Source organism: Notolepis coatsorum, assembly GCF_963971535.1.
Source record: "Notolepis coatsorum genome assembly, chromosome: 7".
NCBI lineage: Eukaryota > Metazoa > Chordata > Actinopteri > Aulopiformes > Paralepididae > Notolepis > Notolepis coatsorum.
The window spans coordinates 142,791,700-142,798,773 of NC_140171.1; the positions used below are offsets into that span (position 1 = coordinate 142,791,700).

Genomic DNA, 7,074 nt, shown 5'->3' on the forward strand with positions numbered 1-7,074 from the left:
GCCTCCTGTACCCCCGGGGGGAGATCTCAAGCACGACCCTCCTGTGCGTGACCCCGTCGCCGACCTCTACCCCCGCACTCAGACGCCCCGGGCCTCCTCCTCCCGCACCCCCCCATCCCCACCTCCCTCCTCCTCCTCTCGGACCGGCCCACCATCAGGACCGGCGCTGCCCACACCTCCTCTGGACGAGGAGGGGGAAAGAGGAGAGGGGGGAAGAGGTGGAGGAGCATATGGGAGAGGAGCGGAAGGATATAGAAGGGGAGAGAAGGGAGGAGAGGAGGAGGAAGGGGAGGAGGAGAGGAGGAGGCAGGAGGTGAGAAAACACACGGTCATGGACATCTGTTCAGGGAAGGACTCGGTGGAATTCCCAGGGAAAAGTCGGACCTTTGACCAGATTCCCAACAGAGAGCTGGACCACCTTATAGTGGACGACACCCACCAGGTCATCTACTGCTATGTTCCCAAGGTACAGCTGGGGGTGTGTGTGTGTGTGTGTGTGTGTGTGTGTGTGTGTGTGTGTGTGTGTGTGTGTGTGTGTGTGTGTGTGTGTGTGTGCGTGCGTGCGCGCGTGTGTGAAGTTCATTCAGCATTTATAAGTACAGCTGAACCGAATGCTTCAAATCTTCGAAGCGTCAATCTATGGCGGTAATCGATGCCAAAATCAAGATTTTAATTTAATTTTGAATGTTTAATATGAATGTTGTGTAGTACATGCATGGTGTCTTACTATATCAGCATAATAACTGGTTTATAGAAATAATAATACAACATTTATTTTGGAAATCAGTTCCTCTCAAACAAGGACATTTGAGTCATGAGGACTTTCAGAAAACCTAACCCACGTCCCGTAGCTTGACCTACACACAAGGTTAACCCTTTCACTACCACACTACCAAAGGGTTAACCCTTTCACTGCGACAATACAGAAGGTTAACCCTTTCCCTGCCCCACGACAAAGGGTTAACCATTTCACTACCACACTACAGACGGTTAACATTTCACTACCACACTACAGCAGGTTAACCCTTTCACTACCACACTACAGAAGGTTAACCCTTTCACTACCACACTATAGACGGTTAACCGTACAGTACCAACATTATGTGAAATGTGCTTACTGTCTTCTCCAGAATCAGACAAAAAGATTGATACCTGGATTTCCTGGAGGCGGATCAGCTGCCTATAGCTGTTGGTCAGAAACACCTCTCTCAGAGTTTTAACCCTTTCACTACCACACCACAGAAGGTTAACCCTTTCACTACCACACTAACCTTCTGTAGTGTGGTTGTGAAAGGGCTAACCCTTTACCGTGTGGCAGTGAAAGGGTTGTAACCTTCTGTATTGTCACAGTGAAAGGGTTAACCTTTTGGTAGTGTGGCAGTGAAAGTGTTAAATTAGGCTAGTCTGTATCCGCCTCCATTGATTTGTGCTAAACTAGGCCACAGCTTGCTGCTAAATAGATTTCTACTGAAGGCATAGAGAGGAAATTGGTTGTCAAACCCTATGACAGTTGACCGTTTGTTACGTTTCCTTCTCCGTCACCCTCCTGTCCCTGTTCTTCATCCTCCTTACCACTCTCCACGCCTCCCTCTCCCCTCTCTGCCTCTCTCTGCCTCCCTCTCCCCTCTCTGCCTCTCTCTGCCTCCCTCTCCCTCTCTGCCTCCCTCTCCCCTCTCTGCCTCTCTCTGCCTCCCTCTCCCTCTCTTTTCCTCCCTCTGCCTCCCTCTGCCTCCTCTCTGCCTCTCTTTTCCTCCCTCTGCCTCCCTCTGCCTCCTCTCTCCACCTCTCTGTCTCCTCTCTCCACCTCTCTGCCTCCCTCTCCCCTCTCTGCCTCCCTCTCCCCTCTCTGCCTCTCTCTGCCTCCCTCTCCCCTCTCTACCTCCCTCTGCCTCCCTCTGCCTCTCTTTTCCTCCCTCTGCCTCCCTCTGCCTCCTCTCTCCACCTCTCTGCCTCCTCTCTCCACCTCTCTGCCTCCCTCTCCACCTCTCTGCCTCCCTCTCCACCTCTCTGCCTCCCTCTCCACCTCTCTGCCTCCCTCTCCACCTCTCTGCCTCCCTCTGCCTCCCTCTACCTCCCTCTCCACCTCTCTGCCTCCCTCTCCACCTCTCTGCCTCCCTCTCTGCCTCCTCTATGCCTCCCTCTCCACCTCTCTGCCTCCCTCTCCACCTCTCTGCCTCCCTCTCCACCTCTCTGCCTCCCTCTCCACCTCTCTCCCCCTCTCTCCCCCTCTCTGCCCCTCTCTGCCCCCCTCTCCCCCTCTCTGCACCTCTCTGCCCCCCTCTCTCCCCCTCTCTCCCCCTCTCTGCCCTCCTCTCTCCTCCTCTCTGCCTCCTCTATGCCTCCCTCTCCACCTCTCTGCCTCCCTCTCCACCTCTCTGCCTCCCTCTCTGCCTCTCTCTGCCTCCTCTCTGCCCCCCTCTGCCCCCCTCTCTCCCCCTCTCTCCCCCTCTCTGCCCCTCTCTGCCCCCCTCTCCCCCTCTCTGCACCTCTCTGCCCCCCTCTCTCCCCCTCTCTCCCCCTCTCTGCCCTCCTCTCTCCTCCTCTCTGCCTCCTCTATGCCTCCCTCTCCACCTCTCTGCCTCCCTCTCCACCTCTCTGCCTCCCTCTCTGCCTCTCTCTGCCTCCTCTCTGCCCCCCTCTCCCCCTCTCTGCACCTCTCTGCCCCCCTCTCTCCCCCTCTCTGCCCCCCTCTCTCCCCCTCTCTCCCCCTCTCTGCCCCCCTCTCTCCACCTCTCTCCCCCTTTCTGCACCTCTCTCCACCTCTCTGCCTCCCTCTCCACCTCTCTGCCTCCCTCTGCCTCCCTCTGCCTCCCTCTGCCTCCCTCTGCCTCCTCTCTCCACCTCTCTGCCTCCCTCTCCACCTCTCTCCCCCTCTCTCCCCCTCTCTGCCCCTCTCTGCCCCCCTCTCCCCCTCTCTGCACCTCTCTGCCCCCCTCTCTCCCCCTCTCTCCCCCTCTCTGCCCCCCTCTCTCCACCTCTCTCCCCCTCTCTCCCCCTCTCTGCCTCCTCTCTCCCCCTCTTTCCCCCTCTCTGCACCTCTCTGCCCCCCTCTCTCCCCCTCTCTCCCCCTCTCTGCCTCCTCTCTCCCCCTCTCTCCCCCTCTCTCCCCCTCTCTGCCTCCTCTCTCCCCCTCTCTGCCTCCTCTCTCCACCTCTCTCCACCTCTCTGCACCTCTCTGCACCTCTCTCCCCCTCTCTGCCTCCTCTCTCCACCTCTCTGCACCTCTCTCCCCCTCTCTGCCTCCTCTCTCCACCTCTCTGCACCTCTCTCCCCCTCTCTGCCTCCTCTCTCCACCTCTCTGCACCTCTCTCCCCCTCTCTGCCTCCTCTCTCCACCTCTCTGCACCTCTCTCCCCCTCTCTGCCTCCTCTCTCCACCTCTCTGCACCTCTCTCCCCCTCTCTGCCTCCTCTCTCCTCCTCTCTGCACCTCTCTCCCCCTCTCTGCCTCCTCTCTCCACCTCTCTGCACCTCTCTGCACCTCTCTCCCCCTCTCTGCCTCCTCTCTCCACCTCTCTCCCCCTCTCTGCCTCCTCTCTCCTCCTCTCTCCCCCTCTCTGCCTCCTCTCTGCACCTCTCTCCCCCTCTCTGCCTCTCTCTGCCTCCTCTCTCCACCTCTCTGCCTCCTCTCTCCACCTCTCTCCACCTCTCTGCACCTCTCTCCCCCTCTCTGCCTCCCTCTCCACCTCTCTGCCTCCCTCTCCACCTCTCTGCCTCCTCTCTCCACCTCTCTCCCCCCCTCTCTCCCCCTCTCTCCCCCTCTCTCCACCTCTCTGCCTCCTCTCTCCCCCTCTCTGCCTCCTCTCTCCCCCTCTCTGCCCCCCTCTCTCCCCCTCTCTCCCCCTCTCTGCCCCTCTCTGCCCCCCTCTCTCCACCTCTCTGCCTCCTCTCTCCCCCTCTCTGCACCTCTCTGCCCCCCTCTCTCCCCCTCTCTCCCCCTCTCTGCCCCCCTCTCTCCACCTCTCTGCCTCCTCTCTCCCCCTCTCTGCCTCCTCTCTCCCCCTCTCTGCCCCCCTCTCTCCCCCTCTCTGCCCCCCTCTCTCCCCCTCTCTCCACCTCTCTGCCTCCTCTCTCCACCTCTCTGCCTCCTCTCTCCACCTCTCTGCCTCCTCTCTCCACCTCTCTGCACCTCTCTGCCTCCTCTCTGCCTCCTCTCTCCACCTCTCTCCACCTCTCTGCCTCCTCTCTCCACCTCTCTGCCTCCTCTCTCCACCTCTCTGCACCTCTCTGCCTCTCTCTGCCTCCTCTCTCCACCTCTCTGCCTCCTCTCTGCCTCCTCTCTCCACCTCTCTGCCTCCTCTCTGCCTCTCTCTGCCTCCTCTCTCCACCTCTCTGCCTCCTCTCTGCCTCCTCTCTCCACCTCTCTCCACCTCTCTGCACCTCTCTCCCCCTCTCTGCCTCCCTCTCCACCTCTCTGCCTCCCTCTCCACCTCTCTGCCTCCTCTCTCCCCCTCTCTCCCCCTCTCTGCCCCCCTCTCTCCACCTCTCTGCCTCCTCTCTCCCCCTCTCTGCCTCCTCTCTCCCCCTCTCTGCCCCCCTCTCTCCCCCTCTCTGCCCCCCTCTCTCCCCCTCTCTCCACCTCTCTGCCTCCTCTCTCCACCTCTCTGCCTCCTCTCTCCACCTCTCTGCACCTCTCTCCCCCTCTCTGCCTCCTCTCTGCCTCCTCTCTGCCTCCTCTCTCCACCTCTCTGCCTCCTCTCTGCCTCCTCTCTGCCTCCTCTCTGCCTCCTCTCTGCCTCCTCTCTGCCTCCTCTCTGCCTCCTCTCCCCCTCTCTGCCTCCTCTCTCCACCTCTCTGCACCTCTCTCTCCCTCTCTGCCTCCTCTCTCCACCTCTCTGCCTCCTCTCTGCCCCTCTGCCCCCCTCTGCCCCCTCTCTGCCTCCTCTCTGCCCCTCTGCCCCCTCTCTGCCTCCTCTCTGCCTCCTCTCTGCCCCCCTCTGCCCCCTCTCTGCCTCCTCTCTGCCCCTCTGCCCCCCTCTGCCCCCTCTCTGCCTCCTCTCCACCTCTCTGCCCCCCTCTGCCACCTCTCTCCCCCTCTCTGCCTCCTCTCTCCACCTCTCTGCACCTCTCTGCACCTCTCTCCCCCTCTCTGCCTCCTCTCTCCACCTCTCTGCACCTCTCTGCCTCCTCTCTCCACCTCTCTGCCTCCTCTCTGCCCCTCTGCCCCCCTCTGCCCCCTCTCTGCCTCCTCTCTGCCCCTCTGCCCCCCTCTGCCCCCTCTCTGCCTCCTCTCCACCTCTCTGCCCCCCTTGCCACCTCTCTCCCCCTCTCTGCCTCCTCTCTCCACCTCTCTGCCTCCTCTCTGCCTCTCTCTGCCTCCTCTCTCCCCCTCTCTGCCTCCTCTCTCCACCTCTCTGCACCTCTCTGCACCTCTCTCCCCCTCTCTGCCTCCTCTCTCCACCTCTCTGCACCTCTCTCCCCCTCTCTGCCTCCTCTCTCCACCTCTCTGCCCCCCTCTCTCCACCTCTCTGCACCTCTCTCCCCCTCTCTGCCTCCTCTCTCCACCTCTCTGCACCTCTCTCCACCTCTCTGCCTCCTCTCTCCACCTCTCTGCCTCCTCTCTGCCTCCTCTCTGCCTCTCTCTGCCTCCTCTCTGCCTCTCTCTGCCTCCTCTCTCCACCTCTCTGCCTCCTCTCTCCACCTCTCTGCACCTCTCTCCACCTCTCTCCCCCTCTCTCCACCTCTCTGCACCTCTCTGCACCTCTCTCCCCCTCTCTGCCTCCTCTCTCCACCTCTCTGCACCTCTCTCCCCCTCTCTGCCTCCTCTCTCCACCTCTCTGCACCTCTCTCCCCCTCTCTGCCTCCTCTCTCCACCTCTCTGCACCTCTCTCCCCCTCTCTGCCTCCTCTCTCCACCTCTCTGCACCTCTCTCCCCCTCTCTGCCTCCTCTCTCCACCTCTCTGCACCTCTCTCCCCCTCTCTGCCTCCTCTCTCCACCTCTCTGCACCTCTCTCCCCCTCTCTGCCTCCTCTCTCCACCTCTCTGCACCTCTCTGCCTCCTCTCTGCCTCCTCTCTCCACCTCTCTGCCTCCTCGCTGCCCCTCTGCCCCCCTCTGCCCCCTCTCTGCCTCCTCTCCACCTCTCTGCCCCCCTCTGCCTCCTCTCTGCCCCTCTCTGCCCCTCTCTGCCCCTCTCTGCCCCCTCTGCCTCCCTCTGCCCCTCTCGGCCCCCTCTGCCCCCTCTGCCCCCCCCCCCTCTCTGCCCCTGCAGGTAGCGTGTACCAACTGGAAGAGAGTAATGGTGGTTCTGTCTCAGTCTCTAGTCTCCCCTTCCTCAGGAAAACCCATACACTGACCCAGAGTCTGTGCCCCCCGACCTCGTGCACAACGCCTCTCTCCACCTCACCTTCGCCAAGTATGACACGCACACACACACACACACACACACACACACACACACACACACACACACACACACACACACACACACACACACACACACACACACACACACACACACACAGCCATGTTTGCACGTGTTGGCCAATATCCCCAGAACGACAAAACAACCTCCCCCACACTCACACATACACACACACACACACACACACACATCCCCTTCCTGTAAGCTAAAACAAGCCTGAACGACAGACGCATCTCCTTCCTGTAAACTACAACAAGCCTGAATGACAGACACATCTTACTGTAAACTACAACAAGCTCAAATGACAGACACATCTCTTTCCTGAATGACAAGCGAGCTTATTTTCAACTGTTCCTTTCATCTTTAAGATGATCTTTTAGTATTTGAGTTGTCTCTCTCAAACCGGTGTGATCCAGTTGAGAGGTGGCCGTGTGCAGCAGCGGCTGGAGGTGGTGACGGACCAGTCCTTGGTTTCAGAGCTCAGGCAGACGTTGTGTTCTAACCCTCGGGTTGAGTCCACAACTGTTTCCGTCTGCCCAGTTGGCAAAGACAAGACAAGCCTATTTATTTTAATGGAAACTTTCCGTGCGCGCAGGATACACACACGCGCGCACGCACACACACACACACACACACACACACACACACACACACACACACACACACACACACACTAGTAATAGATGGACGGAATTCTAACCATTTCCTCTGCAA

At 59.9% G+C, this 7,074-nt stretch overlaps 1 pseudogene across 1 annotated transcript in view; it reads left to right on the forward strand.

Annotated features, from left to right (window-relative positions):
• The window catches only part of LOC311231794 (carbohydrate sulfotransferase 12-like), a 21,536-nt pseudogene that overhangs the window by 3,351 nt on the left and 11,111 nt on the right, over positions 1-7,074 (forward strand). The window contains exons 2-4 of the transcript XR_014621063.1: positions 1-30; positions 83-466; positions 6,208-6,351. The exon at positions 1-30 is cut by the window's left edge and continues 186 nt beyond it. The product of XR_014621063.1 is annotated as a carbohydrate sulfotransferase 12-like (transcript). The remainder of the gene's footprint in view (positions 31-82; positions 467-6,207; positions 6,352-7,074) is intronic.